This window comes from Phragmites australis, chromosome 4, assembly GCF_958298935.1.
Source record: "Phragmites australis chromosome 4, lpPhrAust1.1, whole genome shotgun sequence".
NCBI classification, from domain to species: Eukaryota; Viridiplantae; Streptophyta; class Magnoliopsida; order Poales; family Poaceae; genus Phragmites; species Phragmites australis.
This window is the reverse complement of record NC_084924.1, coordinates 42,769,828-42,791,864: the sequence shown is the minus strand read 5'-3', so window position 1 is coordinate 42,791,864 and position 22,037 is coordinate 42,769,828. Positions and strand designations below refer to the sequence as shown.

Below are 22,037 nucleotides of genomic sequence, written 5' to 3'. Positions count from 1 at the left end.
TGCTTATTCTTGTGCTTGTGGGCCACTGCCATGTGATATATCCCTTCCAGTGATAGCATTTCTTGATTGAGTAGTCATTTTTTAGACGAAGGACGCTTTATTTTGAGATGAAATAATGTTCCAGCCTTTGTACTTAACAGGTGCACGTGGCCATTACACATATAAAAAAAGAAAGAAAAAACTGAACGCAGTGTGCACAGAGTAATACTGAATTTGATGGAGATCAATCCTAGGGTATAGCTTTCACGTTTGATGCATCATTTAATCACATATACGGAAAATATTCTTCTTTCATTGTATTCCATCGTTGAGTTTAGTATATGGTGTATGTGTGTGTGATGATTTTCCATTGTGAAATCTGTTTGATCTGCAATATTGCTTAAGTGCCACCAAATGATGAAGTTCTGATTTATCATCATACAACAGTTTTGATGCCTTTCCACGATATAAAATACAATTCTTGTTATAGGTTTAGTTCAGGCACTACTATCTTACTGAAGCATTAATTCCATAACTTTTGTGATCAGGTGAACTCATATTTCATGCATGCAAAATCCCTCCAGTCCTTTATATTATGGTATAGAACTTTTTAGATTTCAGAAATGGGATTGCATTGTGAATATTTTTTCTGTATGTTATTAGGGTGATGAAAATGTCGGAGTGGTGCTTTTGACTCATCCTGTTCTAATGGCTTCTGACATCCTTTTGTACCAGGTAAAGTTTGTTAGTCCATACTCATATTTGTAGCATATCTGAAAATTTTTAATTCGGTTGTATTTATTCAGCTGCTTTCCTTACTCTAATATGAACAATTGAATATTTGCATTGTGAGTGTTCTCAAAGGTTCTTTTCGTTTACATTAAGCAATTAGGCATCCGGTTATGCATTTTTTTTGACAATTATAATAAAATATAATGCGCTTACAGGATATGCATGACTTAAGAAAGAAGTTTTTAGTTGACCTGCTGAAATATATGGGAATGAATCAAAAGGCAATATCCCTAAAGTTGTACGAGAATTTGTTAAACACGTGCATCGTTCGGAATGAGAAATTAGTTGGGCTATTTTTTTTTCAAGACTATTATACCGTTTATTTATTTTCTTTACCTAAGTTTTTCCTCATGAATACAATACATTAATTCTTTCTTCGTTAAGATAGCGTATTGTATTACGTAATTCTTTCTTCGTGAATACAATACACGTGTTATGAAGCTAAATAAATTTTATACATATTGTTTTATTTTTAAACACGTGACTTTCATGCAATGTTTGGATGTGAAGTATATCTACATGCGTGTAACAAATTGTACGTTCGTGCATGGTTACTGGTTCTATACAAAGTATCAAATATCAATATCATTCGTCAAGCTCAAGCAATTTCGGTTGAATACTATTCTTGTGATTTCTGAACGCGAATTCATCACTGCTCAGTACAAAGCATGCAGTGGCCATACTAGCAAGACGGCGATGTGACTGACCAAAAAGTACACCGACTTCAACTTTTTTTTTTTTTTTTTTTTTTTGATTTTCACTCCCCCTACTGGGAAGGTGGTACACTGACTACATGTGCGCACGCACACTCACTCACACACCCACCCACCCACCCACCCTACGCGCACACACACCCAGACCTACCCCTACACAGCTTTGGAGGAGGAGGCGTCCTTCTGGAGATCACCGAGACTACCGAGAATCCCGAAGACGACAAGCACGTCGTAATCCTTTCTGTAGCGCTACGCCGGACTGGAGGGCTCGGAAATTATTTTAATCATCGAACACCTGCAGATTTTGAGGAATAAATCCCCAGTACGAAACGCACGCCTCGAGCAGAGCTCGAACGTGCGTTGGTTCGGCTCACAACTGGAGCTTCTACCGTCGAGCAAAGCGCTCGCTCGTACACCGACTTCAACTTGATAACACAACAAGTGAATCAGCTTGACTTGTTTCTAGAAAGGTAAGGAAATAGAAGGCTTGACTTCCGTATTCTACAGGAGTCAAAGTCCCCCACATGGAGTGAATTCATTGGACAAGGTCAAAGCTTTGCTTACACTCATGAAGCTTATCCATCCATCCGCTGCCATTTATATCACCCAATGGTTCAACAAACTCAACCGTACGTGTACTCCATTCATTTTTCTTATGCACGCTAGGGTAACCTAACTTGAGTTATTCTTCCTCAAAAAAAAAAAAAAAAAGAACTTGCATTCTTGCAGGACTAGAAAGAAAGGCAGGAACCAAGCTGGGTTGAGCATTTGCCGGCGAATCCTCTGGCATATCCTGCTATAAATTGCAACTTGGACCGTGTATGGTTGGGCGTTGGTGAGTTTGGTCGCTGGAAGGCGAGCTGATCTGAAGAAAACTTCGACGATGCCTAGATTCTTCAGTTTTCACTGTCACCTCGACTAAACTAAGCCGCGGGTGGCAGCAAATTGCTGCCTGATTAGTTGAGTCTTGGCTGCGGTTAGCTATGGCGTCCTGCAGTCTTAGCATATACGTAGGCATGCATGCAGGGGTTCTTGTCTTGCGTGCTCGTAGCATTTCTTTAAAAATTGGGGTGTACGTTCGGTTGGTGGATCGGTAGATCTAGAGGTGGAAAGCTAACACTGCATGCCAACAAACAATTCGAATACATCGACTTTTTCGGAACAGATCCGAGTCAAATAGCAATGATTCGAATCACTTCGTTTTTCATCTCGATCATATGGATATGTAAAATACAGATTTTCTTATCCGAACAGGAAAAGGAGGAAAATAAATACTCAATTTAAAGTGGGTAAACATAATTCCATACTCAATATCATAGATCCCTATAGAATTATGTGGAAAGCCGAATTCGATGAAAGTCGTATGTTCGACTTGGAGGAAGATCTTTCCTATCTTTCGAGATCCATCCTACAATATAGGTCAAAAAGCCAAAAAAATAATTGATTCGTATTTAGCTCTTATAAAAAGAAAACGGATTCTTAACCTCTTTCAAGCTCATGTCACGTCGAGGTATTGTAGAAAAAAGAACTGTAAAATCTGATCTAATTTTTTTAATCAGTTACAACGGTACAGATAGTTGAGTTACGATCGTATGACAAAAAATATATAATTACGACTAGATTAGATACCGAGTTACGATCATATTTATTTATAATAACTGACATATATTGTGGATTATAATTATACTGCTTTTAGATCACAACTGGGGGTATACACAAATGTGAAAAAGTTACGATCACATAATAAAAAGTACATAATTACGATTAGAGGAGATACCAAGTTACGACTATATATATTTGTATTAATTGACCTATCTTGTGATCGTAATTATATTATTTTTGGAATCATAACTGATGATGTGCGCAGAGGTAAACTACGTTACGCCTTGGCGCATAATAGATAAACAGTGTGTATATATATATGTGTGTGTGTGCAAGTGTACCTGTAGTACATACGTAATACTCTGTATGTAGTTTCGCTTTCATGTTGATGTTTCTAGGTTGTAGTGTACGGTGCAACCTCAGTTAGTTTTTGTACGAGAGAATTCTGAAAAGAATGTTTTGTACGAGAGATTTTCCTTTCCATCTAGGGCTAGATAAATAGTTGAGTTTATTTACCGATCAGCTAGGCTCATCCAAGAAACTTGTTTCAAATGAAGGAATCTTAAGTGAAATTGTTTAAAAAAGACATGAGCAATATACTCACATTTAATGTCTAGATTCATCTAGGCATGTGACGTAAGGTATGCGGCACATAAACTAGAACCTGCTCTACGTTTGGGAAACCCTAAAACTGATTTACCAGAAGCAAATTTGCAGATAGCCAAACCGAGCCTATTTACAAACAGTCATTTTATATTAAGCAAATGTCCAAAAGATGCAGACTACTAACTAACTATTATCACCCATTTATCAATATACAACTCGTAAGAGCCCAAAAGGCCAGGCCACTGAGATCACAATTTTTTTCCAGTTAAAAATTATAATCAAGCAAGATACAGATTACATCATGCATAATTTAATACAACAGCAAAAAAGTAAAGAATATTTAGAGAAAAATCATTTTTCAATTAAAAATAGATAAGATGAATGGTTTTTTAATCATATAAAAATTAGACATGAACAGCATGGGCCATTGAGGACATAGAAAAATCCTTAAATCGAAAAACAAATTCTAGAAAAAGAGAATGACTTATATATATAGGTGTTTTAGTTTTTTATTATAACTATATGTATATTAGTTAGAGCTGTTACAGTTGCATAACGTATAATTATATCTTTAATTATAAAAATATAATCATATACTAATTGCGATCATAATTTTAATCATAAAAGTTAGATTGTATGATGAAATAACGACATATTCAAGCCTAGATGTACGATCGCTGGGGCTGTTTGGCTAGCTCGATTAATCTGGAGTACCATCGTCCTCCGTACGTGCAAGGAAAATGATGCCTTCAACTTTGATAGCCATGCTTCCGCTAGCAAGATGAGCACGCACTGCAGGCTGCAGCTAAAACAGTAAAGCACAGCTTATGGAAATAGAATATATGGTTCTAGTCCATGTGGTATCGCATACATGTATACTAACTAATTCAATCCAGTCTCACGATGTCCCTTTTGAAGCAGAAAATGATGCTATTAATATCGACTAGCACGCGTCAGCTAGATGCGGTTGCCGCGGTTAGACCCAACTGTCCAACTAACTGTTTTAAGAATGGCAGTTTGCTCCATCAGATCAGGTCTCCACAGGTTTTTAATCTGTTGGAGTCAAATTTGGATGGAAAAACAGTCTCGAGGGACTATCAGGTCAGGTCCTCGCGGATTTTAGACCCAACGAGACCAAGTTTGAATGGAAAAACAGTTTCGCGGGGCCATGGGGTCGAGCCTTGACTCGAATTAGGTTCGAGTCTGAATCTAGTTTTTCACTCGTGGGGCCACTGAACCCGAAAATACATGGATCGATTGCCAAATCCTGCCTAGTGCCCCGGTCAGACTCCATCGGCCCAACCACCCATGACCCTGAGTCCCTGATGGCCTAACCCGCCCACCCTGCGCTAACCCTAGGCTCCCACCCGTGACCCTGAGTCCCTGATCTGCCCACCCCACGCCAACGGACCGCAGACAATTCACGATTGATAGCTACCAGATCTGGAGTTCGTGGCGAGCAGCAACGAAAGTCCGGCAGCGCAAGCGAACAACGATTCATCCGGGTGCTCAGCCTTGACGGCACGTCTGGGGCTCTGGGAGCTCGGCGGCGCTTTTGGGCGCTAAGCGGCATAGGTGCGTGGCGTCGTGGCAATAAACAACAATGTAGCAGTTTCCCCTCCCCTGCTCGGGCAGCTCGATTGAAGGCTACAATATCCCATCTGATCCTCTGGTAGATGATGATGGTAGTCCGGGGTCCTTCAATGATCTAGTCCCCCTCCGGTATATAGGTAAATTTATTTGATTCGCTTACCGTAGAGGTGAAACAAAGAACATTAAAACTTAGAGCAAATTTCGCAAAACTACACTACGATCGTCAAAACTATCACAAAACTATATTTTTTTCCCTCCTATTTTACAAAACCACACTTACTTTGTATCACTTTATCACAAAACTACACTTATGTTACTATAAACAGATCTAACAAAATGGGTCTATGCATCATACTTGGTACCATTTGAGCGGCTAAATGGTGTCATGTCAACCACCAGAGCCAATTTTTTGCGTCCAGGAATTCAACTCGTGCTAGATCGGTAGCTTCCAAGAGAAGAAGCTCAAAGACCACGTAGGATCTGCTAACTTAGTAAGCAATCGTGATATGACATAGTCGATCGTGCCAGCAAACGGTGAGGGTTGAAACCTGTAAGTATGACACGTGGGCCCATCTTGTCAGATCTGTTCATAGTAACACAAGTGTAGTTTTGTGAAAATAATGCAAAGTAAGTGCGGTTTTATGAAATAGGAGGGGGGGGGGGAAATATAGTTTTATGGTAGTTAAACTAAAAGAAGTATAGTTTTATGATAAAGTGATGCAAAGTAAGTGTGATTTTATGAAATAGGAGGGGAAAAATATAGTTTTGTGATAGGTTTGACAATTGTAGTGTAGTTTTGTGAAATTTACTCTAAAACTTATTTATATTTACTAATACAGGCAGGTAAAAAAATCAAAAGTATTGTCACGTTTCGGACAAGGGATCAAGGAACACAACTTATTCAGAGGTAAAGGATAAAATGTAGCCAAGTTGACATTGATGTGTTACATGCATATATCGAAATGAAGTTGTTGCCGTAGATAATCGCTCATTTGTTTTGAAAAGTTTAGTACTTGTTTGATGTATAATTTTACCCCATTTGAGAGTACACTAGCGTATTGACCCATGTAGCTATTTCTTGCTTACTGGCAATTAATTACCGTATCTATTTGCTTTGTCAAGCTAATATAGTGTCATGGATAAAATTATGGTATTGTTAAACATAAGCTATGAGCTTATTATTTTTTGGTGTGTGGTTCATACTTAACACTTGTGCTGATGTGGTCTCTGTTTGTAGGAGGATCCTAATTCAACATAAGCTGTGAGCTTATTATTTTTGTAGTGTGTGGTTCATACTTAACACTTATACTGATGTGGTCTCTGTTTGTAGAAGGATCCTGATTCAACTGTTGTTGATTAACTGATCATTGAAGCCATGGTCAGCTGGTTCTTGCTGCTGTAATCATAGCTTAGAGGTTAGAGCATTCTTTCCTAGTTTGCAAGAATTGAGTTTTGCCTTCAGTCAGCAGCCATTGTAGAATGCCACATGAATTGTTCAGTTAGGCAGTTGTATTTTTCTTTGTAGGAAGTTGAATGCCATTTTCTTTGTACTGCTATATGAACAGATTAGCATAATTGACTTTATTGCTTGAAGATAACATGCTAGATAGAACCACATGCACTTCTGCAAAGATTCTAAAGGTTCAATATTATTCTTTTAGCTAGTGACTTCTCACACAGTAGCACTGATAATACTAATTTAGAGTTTGTACAATTTAGTTGATACTATATAGGATATCTATCTCTTGCTAAAGAAATATGGTTACATACCATTTAATTCTTTAGGCAGTAACAACACCGCTTTGCTAAAAGGAATGTCCATTTATTCAATTCATTCTTACGTAAAAAAAAGGATGAAATACAACATCAAACTGGCATAAGATTGTCATTGAGTGCAAACTCAGCACTCGTTACCATGCATGTTCTTTGTCATTTATGCAAACTACTGTTGATTATAGTGCATGGCAGTTCTATTTTTCAGGAACTGCATTTGTCTTTTCAGGAAATTTTGTTGGCGTGGCAACTAGCAAGAAGTTGAGAGTTGACACCTAGCTGGCAAGCTGATCAAAGTGCTAGTGTGCTACCCTTACAAGTTGCAATACAACCTAATGGATGCATCATGATTCATGCATGTGTTTTTTTTTTTAGTTAATTGTGAGCTTTTGGACATTGTTATATAATTATCTAGCTTGATTATCGTAATTGAGATTTATGAAGTTGTGAATTGTTATCTATTTGCGAACTATGAGCTTACGAAAGTGTTAGTTGTGCAGTTGTATCTTCTGATTTGTGATTTGTGAATTTACAAGGACTAAGGAATAAAATCAAATTAGTCAGGTTTTGAGTCCCTGCTGGAGTCGGAGTTGGGGCCAAGGGTGAATTTACACCTAGTTTGATCTTCGGGTCCGAATCAGGTTTTAAGTTTCAGGTTCGGGTCAGGTGCATTCTAACTCCATCCGTCCCAACCCGTCTTGTTGCCACCTTAAACCGTTTCCTAATCCGTCTTTTAAGATCCCAGTAATAATGGTGTGTGCGCATGTGAGCCGATCTTAGACCACTTCCAATACAAATGTTTTATATGATGTCTATCACTTGTCAATTTTCATATACATTAGTGTAAAAATTCTCTCTCCAATATCATAAAAAATATTATGTGTATGATCATTTAATGTCTGAGAGAAAGTCACTGACTCTCTCATCCTCCATTATTTGCCACGTCATAAAAAATACTGCTCCAATACGCAAAGTGGAACATTAAAAGTGGCATAAGAAAGGCCCAGTACGCATAGCAGCAGTCTCGTGAATGGTCGAGCCTACGTATGCATTTTGATCATGAGAGCCGGACGTGTCTCGCCGTTGTTTGCGTCGGTGATTTGATATACATATATATATATATATATATATATATATATATATATATATATATATATATATTACACAACTGTTTTAAAAAATTGTAAAATAGACTATTGTCGCTTGTTTATTGGGACGAGACCGGGCGACACCTTACGGGGCCCTGCCAATTAGATAAAAAAGAATGCGGTGACGTTGGTGGGTCCACCCAAATGGTGTTGCTCTGTTCGGACAAGATCTTTTAGGTATAAAAATCGGTCACGTCGGTCCTGCCGATGTTAGCACCCCTTTTGATTCCAACCCAGCTGAGAGAGAGGGAGGAGAGGAGGAGAGGGAGGGGAGGGAGGAGAAATTAGAGACGGACCTCTACCGGAGAAAAGAGTTATATTTTTTTATTCATTTTTTTACAAATCCGGTAGGATAGTCATTAGACGTAGTTTAGAATGTAGATCTAGGTTTAGAATTAGGGCTAGACATAATTTAGTAATTAGATCATGTTTGTACACATATTTTAGCAATTAGATGTAGTATTTAGATATATGTTAGGTATTAGATGTAGAATTTAGATATAGTGTAGGTATAGTTGAGGTAGTAGATATAGGATTTATAGGTGTTTGATGTAGTGATCTAGGATACTTTATTACAATATAGATTATATGTTGGGACATATTTTTAATGAGTGTTGCATTATTGTAGATGTAGTTTTACATAATTTGTTATGTTATATCGCAATAATGTTAAGGTTTTTTGTTTGTAGTTGGCAGGTATATCAGATAAGTGACAGTTTATGATTTTTTATAAGGATGGTGAAATATTATATGGTCTGAAAGATATAGTATTATCCGTATTTGAGTCAACAGATAAGGATATTTCCAAACATATCCAAAAGAGTGTCAGATACTTGTACACCTAGTTGATATGTGGTTTCAAAATAGACCTTGAGGTTCAAAAGATGACCATTAGTATTGTGGGCAACTATATGAGAGATAATGTGTACTGGGAGATGTACCGCTTAGGGAAGATCAAGTCTGGAGGATGTACCTGTAGGATATTGTGCAAAGAGGTTGGTCACCTATGTTGCTTGTGCAATGGAAGATTAAGGAGGTAATTGGGGAGATGTAGGGTGGGGGATATGCAGGGGAGGAAGGTGATGAGGAAGAGTATGATGAGGATGAGGGTAATGAGGATGTCGATTCGGATGCTACAAATTCATCAGATTATTCGACTGAACCGACCGATAAGACAGACATGGGAGAACAAATTATTTCTCTAATTGAACAGATGGAGCGGGGTGATCTGGTGACTGATGAATCTCCTGAGTATAATAGGTCGAATGATGAGGACGATGCTTCTGTTCCTGTGGACTAGAACAATCCCAACTTTTACAACCTTGTGATGAAATGGAGAACCAGATGCCCTGGGAGTATATGCAGAATGAGATGAACAAGGGTACTAGGTATCCTACCAGTCAGGCCATGAAGGATGATGTGACTCAATGAGCAATATCGTTGCGACGGTAGTTTTATGTTCTCAAGTCAAAAAAGAAGAAATATAATGTCAAGTGCGTGAAGGAGGGTTGTCCGTGGCGGGTGCATGGCTTCAGGCAGAAGTGGATTAAGTGTTGGGAGGTGTCGATTATGGTAGAGCACACTTGCACGTTGGACAAACTTGAGCCTAACTATAGGAACATCACCTCAGCCTTTGTCGCCAATTGATGTACGCCCAGATTGTGAACAACCTGAACTACAAATCAGGGTTTATAATCTAGGGAATTGAGGAGGAGTACAAGTACACTATCAGCTACAATAAGGTATGGAGGGCGAAGAGAAAGGCAATTGAGATAAGGTTTGAGACCTACAAAGTGTCATATGACAATCTTCCACACTTTTTGCAGACCATTGCTCTAAGGAATACGAAGATGTATTACGACATTGATAAGTACTCATTGCTATCCAAACCTAACAAGTATGTCCTGAAGTGACGCTTCTTCGCATTTGGACCATGTATCAAAGCTTTCACGCATTATCGGCATATCCTCTTCATCGATGGTACTTTCCTTACTGGTATGTACAAGGGACAGATCCTGACTGCTATTGGGGTTGATGGGAACAACCAAGTGCTACTAGCCTTTGCATTTGTGGAGAATGATAACACCAACAGTTGGTATTGGTTCCTGTACCATGTTAAGATGATAATTATGGGTGCTCGACCGAATGTGTGCCTTATACATGACCGGCATGCAGGGATGCTCAAAGCTATTCATGATCTACAGAATGGAACAGACGATGGCATCATGAGACATGTGTGGCTAGATCTATAGTGTAGGTGGTGTATGAGGCATTTGGGTGCAAACTTCTTCCGTAAATTCAAAAATAAGAACCTCATGAACATGTTCAATAGGTTATACGGTCAGAACCAGTAGCAGAAATTTGATGCTCTTTGGAAGATACTAGATGAGATAACGAAGAAGCAAACATAGGAGCGTGCACGGAGACCCGTGAGGGGACTGGAGGACAAAGCAGTACCTCTTGAGTTCCTGTCAATGGACAATGAAATTTTCATAATGCGGAGGACCGGGTCATCTACGAGGTCCTTTAGTGAGTGGATTGAGAATGAGTTGAAAGAGAAGTAGGCTTTGCTCTACGACACAAATGAGGCTAGGTATGGCATTATGATTATAAATTTAGCAGAGGTTTATAACTGGGTGATAAAATATGTGAGGGGGTTGTCGCTGGTGGGGATTATAGAGTTCATGCTTCAAGGGACCTGCAAGTATTTCAGGGAGCGCTATAAAATAGTGTACCTAACACTAAATGATGCTCATCTAATTTATGGGACGCAGATAACTAAGTACATGGAAGACAAGACGGACAAGGCAAAGATGCACCAAGTGAAGGACATGGGAACTGCACAGCATAGATATGAAATTCTATGCATGGACAAAGGAAGGAGGGGGCAAGCGTGAGAGAGTTATCCAAGAGTGCACAATCTTCGATGACAGGTGCGTTTATAGCTGTTACAAGCTGATTGCTGCATGTATTATGACAGGGGTGAGGACTCGTAGGTATGTCTCTGACTACTCCAAGAAGGAAGCTCTGTTTAACACATGTAACCATAAGGTCTATAGTTTTGGGATTTATAGTTCTTTCACGAAGGACCCTGGGCCCGATTGTGTGTTCATCCTTGATCCCAAGAAGATGAAGTAGAAGAAGGGATAATGCACGAGGCTCTATAATTACATGGACGAAACAGATTCTAATCATCACGTAAAATGGTGCAGCAAGTGTAATGGAATAGAAACACTTACAAGAAATGCACCGTTAGTATTCCAAGTGTCAACCACGCGAAAGCAGGTCCTTCCGGATCAGTTGCAGATGGGAGACATTTTCATCCTTGTCGATCGTCGGCTTTATCAACTCATTGAGTTGGATTAATGTTGTAATTCGTATTGTGATGGATATTTGTGTGCACAACATTATAGTTTACTGTTGTAGTAGTGAGACTGTCACTATGTTTGAGGTTGTAATGTGTTAAGTTATGATTCCTTAACATATTTGTGTACGCATTAAACAATCTATTATCTAATGTTATATGTTGCATGATTAATTGTTACTCTTTGATTAATTTACTTACCAAACTGTAAATAACTTATGAACATGCAGGTATGACTTAACTGGAGCTGCTTGACCCGCAGCTCAAAATTAGGCACCATTTGTACCGCATCGCCGTGCTGGTAGAGGAGCTCTCGGTACTATGATCTCGTGTGCCGGATGAGCTCAGGAGGATTGACGTGCACTGGATCATGAGGTGTGAACCATTTGAATGTAACATTTATTACGGCTTGTTATCGGTATTGCTCACTAAATGTATTATATTTGTACGTTGCGTACTACTGGGCTACTTCCGCTGTGTTGGCTCGTGGAGGTGGACATGTTGATGGGGGGCTCGGAGGCACACACTTGGTTCAACTACGACAGGGCCTGCTTGTGGCCCTTATCGACTAGTGGCGTCTCGAGATGCACACATTTCACTTCCCGTGCAGCGAGATGACTCACACACTCGAGGACGTCTCTCTGCTGATGGGCCTGCCTTGCGAGGGTGCCACTGTTGGAGCGAGAGGCGTGGGTGTGGCGTTGCACGATGAGTTGTTGGGACGCTTCTCTGTCATTCAACGGAGGGATGTCCTAGCCCCGCTCTGGGATTTTCCAAAGTTCGAGAAGCACGGTCCGACGAAGACCTTTCTTGTTCTATTTGTGGTACGTTGTATGGATAGGTGACGGCCTAAGAGGGGGTGAATTAGGACACCTAAAACTAATGGACACAAAAAAACTTCACAAGATAAACCTATACAAATTTCTATCTAAATGTGCTCTATATTCATCTAATGTGTCTACTCTACCATTCAAAAAGGTTTACAAGCTATAGCCAGTGCTAGCAAACTACTCTAGGAAGGTAAACATGCAAAGATGATTGCAAGAATGTAAATACGGAAACGTAAAGAAGGTAGAGAGAGCAAACTCAGCACAAAAGTTTTTTATCCCTTGGTATCGATAGCATAAACGTCACCTCTAATCCATGTTGAAGCAACACCTAAGCTATAGCTCCCGAACAGCACCCAGTCACGACCCTTAAGCCACTTAGGCATCAAGTAGGTTAAGCCACCAAGCTATCAAGGTAAGGCCTCACCACAAGCCTCTCTTCCGGTCTCTTACCGCTGTCTTCACTTCGGAGCTTGAGCCACCAAGGCAAGGGCCTCCGCGTCCTCATACAACCTTCTTGTGACCGCTCCACACCAAGTCAGAGTTGAGCCACCAACGCTCACAATATCTGCGAGTCACCAAGCAGGTGCTGACGTACCACTTGGTACAATGTAGAATCACTCTTTGATCCCCTCTCTAGGCAGGAACACAGAGTAACAACTCTCTCTAGGCCTATTAGCTCTAATCACTCTCTAATCTTGTACTTAATTGCCTTGGATGATCATTTTTAGCACTTTTGTGGCTTAGATATCTTCTCAAGTGTCTATGAGCTTCCCTAGACTCCAGCACACTCAAATGGCCGAGTGGTGGGTATTTATAGCATCAAACCCACGAGCTAGTGGTTTCTCCAACAGCTCAAACAGACTGTGAACACCGGGTGATCCAGCATCAATAGCAGTATAAACATCGTACCATCCAGTGTGTACAGTAGTAGAAACTAGCTGTTGAACCCGAACTCAAACTCATTGTGAGCACCGGATGTTCTAGTGTAACTTTGAACTTCATCACTAGACTCTTAGTTGTGTATACTTAAAAGGACAATGATGTCGTATAGAGGGGGGTGAATAGGTATTTTTGTAAAACTTTGTCCCCTATTTATGTTTGGCCTAAACTTACAACAGAAATAAACTAACAGATTTTTCACAAGTGAAAAACCTAAATATGCTAGCCTTAACTAGTGCACAATTCCCCTAAATAAATATGAATATTACAATCCTAGTGTGTGATAAATATTATTCAAATCTAGAAAGATATGCAACAAAACTCTAACAGTAAATTCTATAATTACTGTTCATCAGATGATCCAATTTTACTATTCATCAGATGTTCTGCTACTGTTTATCGGAACTTCTGATCTGTACAAAAACAACAGATTTGAATATCATGGAAATGAGCATACAAACATGGATATCAATGTAATGCACAAAAGTAAGGAAATACGAAGATAAATGATTTATTACCGAAGTTCGAATATCCACTGATATCCTACGTATATGTTGAGGAAGCTCCGTCACACTTCAACTGGGTCTTTTTCAACACTTTTCCTCATGAGGTTACATACTTGCACTCCTCATCTCCATTATGGCTAACTCTTCCTTCACTCCGAAGATGGTGAGTTCCGCTACCACTTATGTGCCTTATCACAATCTTCACTTGAGGAGATCGCCGGCAATCCACCACTGAGCCATCTAGGAGATGATGGTCTCCAAGAGTAACAAACTTCCAAACTTGCGCATGATCAATGCCAAGTGCTCAAACACACACAACTAAAGCGACACGTGTAAGCAACCCGAACATCACACACCTCACTCTATCCTCACTAAGCTACAAAGGATTGATTTTCATAAATTTTTGATAGAGAGGGGAGGGGAGCACTCAAAGGTGGAACACCAAGTTCTAGCACCTCTCACAAGCACCACAAATGCAGCAAACCACTTCCAAAGCTTTGCCCCAATGGGAAGAGGAAAAGGGATATTTATACCCCACTCAGAAAAACTAGTTGTTGGACTCAAACTACACAAATTGAATCTTCCGAAACCCCGATTGGAACTTCCGATCTGGACCCCAACCCAAGATCTCATGTGCCACCCGTATCAGTCCCTGGATCAAGTAGTTGATACGCACAGTACAATAGTTATAGTATTACAGACAAACTTCGTACATAATTACAAAGGTTCAGAGTACAAAAGGTTACAACATATATTGTATATTAAAAACCTATCCGAGAGGCCAACAAAGAACAATGGAAAGCAAAAGCCCATGCCACAAGCAGCTTAGGGTGCGAACGTGACTTCTAAGACTACTCTTCATCCCTGCCTTCACCTCTGGTGAAGTTGGCATCGGCTTCCTCATCTGAATGACAGCAAGAGTGAGTACGAAGGTACTCAGCAAGTCATATACTAATTCAAAGTGTTGATAGATGCGTAAATGGGTAATTCAAGGATGAGGCTTTACAGTTTAGTTTTAAGCATAAAGCAGTTTATACAGGTATTCAATTGTATCATTTATGATTGGCTTTAAAACAGTTTAAGTAGTTCAAAATTAGGTACAAGCTATATCTGGGGGTTTTGGTCCTGGGAGGGGCTACACCTCACTCCGCAGTCTCTATCGCCACATCTGGTGTACCTCTAGTACCACACGCTTCTGGCGGATTGAGCTAGGACCTCATCACACAGACATCTAGTCCACACACTCACTCATCAAAACACACGCACTAGGAGCCTATTCAAGCGTGACCATGCCTTCGCATGTACATGACTGTGGACACGGCTATTTGAATAGGTTTACACTCTGCAGAGGATGTACAACTTTATCCATGCGATATGCTTAGCCTCCATCCATTGCAAGCGAAGGAGCGAATCATATTGAGACACTCCATTCACCTTTTCTGCCGGGCTTTTCTACAAGATTTACCCCAAAGTACTAGTGGTCTTGTACTAAATGCTAGATTCCCTTTTTAAGCATTTACCGGTCTCTACACGTTCAAATAGAGGGCCACATAGTCACTTGACTTCTCGCTGCTCTCAGCCTCCTAATATGATGTCCAACTCAGTTCGATACCCATTCAAGATGCATGGTTGCAAGGGGCACAAAACGGCACAAGACTCAGTCCTAAAGCAGCCAGGGTAGGTATCTTCTGGCCATGAACACCACATAGGTGCAAGACCCTAAGAGCATCCTCATCAAGAATACTACTACACCTGCTCCCGCCAAACAGTTTTCACCCATTTTTACACACCTCACACCATATTCCACATGACATCAAGAGTTTTACAACCATCACGGAATTCATAAACATCAAGGATCCATGGTATATGAGTTTAACATTGACGACAATAATTCTTATCTCCGAGGAGAGGTGTTTTAAAAGTGACGTCTCCGAGAAGACGTATTCAATCATAAGTATGCTAGATATCAAGATGTCATCTGTCATTAATATAGATAACAACAGGTAATCTTATGGTGATATGTACTTTGGATAATAACCTTTATAGAATGGTAAGTGTTTAATAGGATTAACTATACAAGCAGTTTGTAAAAGCGCAATACATATCACATGTGATATAAGTCCAGTTTTAGTTGATTATGTAGATTAGTTGAAAACATAGGTTTAATATGATTAAGGAGATAGGACTTGCCATCTCCGGGGTTTTCTTCAAAGTCTTGGTTGTAGTTAGGATCTTCCTCGCTCCTAACGCTTCCCGCGCAGCACTCGTAGAATCTTGGCGATTCTGCAATTGTGGCTACGATCATTAAAGGGCTATACTACGGAAGAATCAAACAACACCAAACGGAAAGCCAAATGAGCCCTAATAAAAATCACACAGTGATAGATAGGTAAATCTCAAATTTAGATGAATTTTGGCGAAAGAATCGTCAAAATTGGAGCCAGAACGGAGAAGTTATAACTCCCGAAAGATTTAATCTAATATAAATCAAGAAATACAAAATAGCACTATTCATAGGTGGGACCCACATGTACAGTAATCTGGGCCCACATGAATAGCAACTGGGATTGGGCCTGAAATGGGCTTGGACTGGGGCAGCTTGAGCTTGGGTCACACAGTACTGGACTGCACAGTACTCGGCTCACTCGGGTCGGGCTGACCAGATTAGCGAGCTATGGAGCTGTGAAGCCCACTGGGGCGTGGCCTGTGGGTGGCTGGGCTGGCTAGCTCGGCTAGGCCGTGCAAGTGCGAGATTGACCCTGAGCTGAGCGGAACGGGGAAGGGGGGATCAACGATGAGAGATTTCGGCAAAGCTATGCGACGGCCAGTTCATCTATTAGAATCACTCACCTGTCAGATAGTCGTTGGGCTTCTGCACGTGACGGCCAGTTCATCTGGGGGCTTATCGGTGGTGGGCTGGGGCCGAAGCAGTGCCAAACGGCGGCCGAAGGTGGTCTACGCGGTGGCACAAAAATTGGGCAGCATCTCCCCTAGCTTACGCGTGATCTCCCTGCAAGAATAGGAGCCTAAGGCTCCCTGGACTACACGGCACGAGGGCCAGACCACACACATAGGCATAAGCACACCAGCAGTGAGCAATCACACAGCGGCGGAGCAGAACATGGGGCTGCACGTGGCTACGCGGAGAGAGAAGCACGAGGGCAATGAAATGCTACCTAGGAGGGTTGCGCGAGGGGATGGGAGGCTCACCAAGATAGGAAATGGTGATGTGTTGGGCGGCAGGCGATGATACGTCGATGCGTCGGCGGTGGAGTGTCTTGGCTCACGGCACGGGTGGGCTCCTGTTGAGCTTCTAGTCGATGGAGAGCAGCAAGGGGTCATCGACGTCCTCATGGTGCTCCTCGGTAGCTCACAAGGGGGCAGAACTATGGCGGCGAGGTTGTAGCAGCGAGAATGGTGATGAAGGCGGCACTGTGGTGGTGACAAAATGGGGAAATAGAGAGAGAGAGAGAGAGAGAGAGAGAGAGAGAGAACGAGGCACTCTATTTATAGAACGGGAAAGGAGTAGTGAGGCGGTGCAGTCGTTGCATCACCCAGTCGTCAGCGGCAGTGCGGCGGTAAGGTGGCAGGGCAGCGCCCACCTCTTTTCACGGTACCAAATGGTATGAGCAGCGCGGAGGCATGGGCAGACAGAGAAGAGAGAGAGCGAGGGAGTATAGGACAGTCGTAGCGATATTTCCCAAAGGGGAAATGGTGGCCAGTGTCGCGGCGGTGAGGTGGAGGAGAGGGAGAAGGCGCGAACGAACGGCGGGTAGGTAGGCTAGCGCGTGTGAGAGCAGGCCAGGAAGGGGGGCTCTGGTGAACGCGGGATTGCGGTGGCTTGCACGCACGAGGGAAGGGGGAAAGGAGGCCAGGCCGGCTACTGTGGGACGTGTGAGTCAGAGAGAGAGAGAGGGGAATTCGGCCCGGTGAGAAAGAAAATAAAAGAAAAGGATGTAGGGTTTCAGAATGAATTTAAAAGAGAGTTTTTGAATTTGGATTTGAGTTTGATCTTGACATAAATTTAATTGGGGACATTTGGATTGTGATTTGAATTTGGATCTTGAGATCTTGAAGATGATTTGAATCAAAAGATTTGAATTCAAATTATAATTGAGCTGAATAGAATCTATGAACAGATTCGAAATTGAGAAACATTCAATTTCGATTCTCCACACAAAGAACCATAAAAACCATAAACTAATTTAATGCATGGACTATTTTGGAAACAATTTTTGTGCATTTTGGAATACCTGGTCAACTTAATACATTTAATATATGAATGTATATATACTGGTATATATACATTCATATACATACCTCCCTGATTTTAATTAGCCTAATTAATCACAAAAAATTTTAATTTGGAGCAAAATTTGCAATTAATTAACATGTTAAACTCAGGAATCTTGACCTCAAGATTCGGAAAGCTCATCGAAGAGATTTGGAAACTCCTTCATCAGATCCTCTTCGCGTTCCCATGTAGCTTATGCTTCTGTATGATTACTCCACTGTACTCGGTAGAACCTGACTGCTGTTCTTCTGGTTTGACGGCTTGCCACATCTAAGATTCGGATGGGTTTCTCCCCATACTGAAGATCTGGCTGTAGATCCATTGCTTCTAGGGGAACTTGTTCCTCTGGAACTCTCAAATATTTCTTTAATTGTGATACATGGAACACATTGTGCACATCGGGCATTTTTTCTGAAAGTGCTAACTTGTATGCCATTGTTCCAATCATGTCAAGTATCTCGTAAGATCCCACATATCTAGGTGTTAGCTTTCCACAAACTTTAAATCTTCATGTGCCTCTTACTGGGGATACTTTGAGGTGGATGTAGTCTCCAACTTCGAAGGTCAAATCTCTCCTCCGGTTATCTGCATAACCTTTCTGTCTACTCTGAGCTGCTCTAAGATTTTCTCTGATCTTAGCAACTCTTAACGCAGGTCCAAAGACTGTACGCTCTCGTACTTCTGACCATAGTAGAGGTGTTCTACATTTCCTTCAATACAATGCCTCGAAACGTGACATCTTAAGACTAGCTTGGAAACCGTTGTTATATGAGAACTCTACAAATGATAGACTTTTCTCCTAGTCTTTTCCGTAGGTTATCACACAAGCTCTTAGAAGATCTTCCAAGATCTGGTTTACTCTTTCTGTCTGACCATCAGTCTATAGGTGGTAAGCAGAACTAAAATCCAGTGTAGTACCTAAGGCAATATGTAGACTTTTCTAAAATCTCGATGTGAAATAGGGTCCTCTATCGGAGACGATCCTACTTGGGATTCTGTGTAGCCTCAGAATATTGTCAATATACAAGTCTGCCAATTTATCCCCTCTATAGGTTGTTTTGACCGGTATGAAGTGGGCTATTTTTGTCAGACGATCCACTATAAACCATATGGAGTAGTTACCCTTCTGAGTTTTGGATAATCCGACTATAAAATCCATACCAATTGCATCCCACTTCCATGTTGGGATCTGTAATGGCTGCAGCAATCCTGCTAGCCTTTGGTGCTCTGCTTTGGTCTTTTGACATGTGTCACATCAAGCAATAAACCCTGCTATGTCAACTTTAATTCCGGTCCACCAGTATTTGGTCCTCAGGTCCGTGAACATCTTGGTACATCTAGGATGAATGGAGTAGGGGGAGTTGTGAGCTTCCTCCAGGATTAACTCAATGAAATTTTCCTGATCCGGTATGCATAACCGATCCTTGTACCACACAGTTCCTTGGGAATCTATTCTGAACCCTGGTACCTTGTCTAATCCAAGATTCTTCTTGACTTCTAGAATCTCCTCATCTTCTGACTGGGCTTCACGAATTTTATCATCCAGTGTTTGATGTAACACTAGGGTATGAACTTACCCTTGTGTTATGTGCATATTCAATTGATGCATTTCTGAGAGAAATTCTGGTCTTAACTCTGGTACCTGAAGACTACTGTAGTAAACTTTTCAGCTCAGGGCGTCAGCCACAACATTAGCTTTGCCTGGGTGATATTGGATACTTAGATTGTAATCATTTATCAACTTTAACCATCTTATTTGCCTCAAGGTGTTGATAGATACATAAAGGGGTAGTTCAAGGATCAGGCTTTACGGTTTATTTTTAAGCGTAAAATAGTTTATGCAGGTATTCAATTGTATAATTTATGATTAGCTTTAAAATAATTTAAGTAGATCAAAACCAGGTAACAAGCTATATCCGGAGGTTTTGGTCCTAGGAGGGGCTACACCTCACTCCGCAGTCCCTATTGTCACATCTGGTGTACCTCTAGTACCACACGCTTCTTGCGGATCGAGCTAGAACCTCATCACACGGACATCTAGTCCACACACTCACTCATCAAGACACGCACTAGGAGTATATTCAAGTGTGACCACGCCTTCGAATGTTTGTGACTATGGACACGGCTATTTGAATAGGTTTACACTAAGCAGAGGTTATACAGTATTACCCATGCGATATGCTTAGCCTCCATCCATTACAAGCGGAGGAGCGAACTATACCAAGACACTCCATTCACCTTTCCTGTCGGGCTTTTCTACGAGATTTACCCCCAAGTAAAAGTAGTCTTGTACTGAACACCAAATTCTCTTTTTAAGCATTTGTCGGTTTCTGCATGTTCAAACAAAGGGCCACATAGTCATTTGACTACTCGCTGCTCTCAGCCTCCTAGTATGATGCCTAACTCAGTCCGGAGAAGAAAAGTTAAGTCATGCCCATTCAGGATGCATGGCTGCACAGGGGTGGCTAAGCATGACGGTGCAAGACTTGATCCTTAAGCAGCCAGGGTAGGTATCTTCTGGCATGAACACCACATAGGTGACTCAAGGCCCCAGGAGCACCCTCATCCAGAGTACTACTCCATCTGCCCCCGTCAAACAGTTTTCACCCGTTTTTGCACACCTCCCACCATATCCCACATGACATCAAGAATTTCACAACCATCACGAAATTCATTATCATCAAGGATCCATAGTATATGAGTTTAACATTGAGCAACAGTAATTCTTATCTCCGAGGAGAGGTGTTTTAAAAGTGACATCTCCAAGAAGACGTATTCAATTCTAAGCATGCTAGATATCAAGACGTCATTTGTCATTAATATAGATAACAACAGGTAACCCTATGCTGATATGTACTTTGGATGATAATTTTTATGGTATGGCAACTGTTTAATAGTATTAACTACTACAAGCAGTTTGTAAAAGCGCAATACATAGCACATGCAATATAAGTCCAGTTTTAGTTGATCATGTAGATTAGTTGAAAACATATATTCAATATGATCAGGGAGATAGGACTTGCCTTCTCTGAGGGTTTTTTCAAAGTCTTGGTTGTAGTCAGGATCTTCCTCGCTTCTGACACTTCCCGCGCAGCACTCGCAGAATTCTGGTGGTTCTGTAATTGTGACTACGATCATTAACGGGCTATACTAGAGAAGAATCAAATAAAACCAAATGGAAAGCCAAATGAGCCCTAATAAATCACACTGTGATAGATAGGTACATCTTGAATTTAGATGAATTTCGGTGAAAGAATCACCAGAATCGGAGACAGAACGGAGAAGTTATGACTCCCGAAAGATTTAATATAATATAAATTGAGAAAATAAGAAATTGTGCTATTCATGGGTGAGATCCAAATGAACAGTAACCTAGGCCCGCATGAACAGCAGCTGGGATTAGGCCCAAATGGGCTTGGACTAGGCTGGGCTTGAGCTTGGGCCACACAGTACTGGGTTGTATAGTACTCGGCCCACTTGGGCTGGGCTAGCCGATTTAGCGGGCTATGAAGCTAGGCTGGCCCACTGGAGTGTGACCTGTGGGTCGCTGGACTGGCTGGCTCGGCTAGGCCACGCAGGCGCAAGAACGGCCTAGCCACGCATGCGCGTGTGCGCACGTGCGCGCTGACGCGCCGCCCCGAGCAGAGCGGGGAAGGGGGATCGACGGCGAGCCATTGTGGTAGAGCTACACTGAAGGGCTCGCTGGAATCACTCACATGCCGAGGTTTCACGATGATGGATGGTTGTCGGGCTTCTACACGCGATGACGAGTTCGTCTAGGGGCTTATCAATGGCGAGCTAGGGCCGGAGCGACGCCAGACTACGGTCGGAGGTGGTCTACACAACGGCACAGAAATTGGGCAGCATCTGCTCTATCCTATGCGTGATCTCCCTGCAA

At 41.5% G+C, this 22,037-nt stretch overlaps 1 long non-coding RNA gene across 1 annotated transcript; it reads left to right on the top strand.

The window, feature by feature from the left end:
• Positions 1-1,900: 1,900 nt before the first annotated feature.
• Positions 1,901-2,648, top strand: LOC133914432 (uncharacterized). The gene is made up of 2 exons (XR_009909247.1): positions 1,901-2,113; positions 2,214-2,648. It is a non-coding gene; the product is annotated as an uncharacterized LOC133914432 (long non-coding RNA).
• The last annotated feature ends 19,389 nt before the right edge of the window (positions 2,649-22,037 follow it).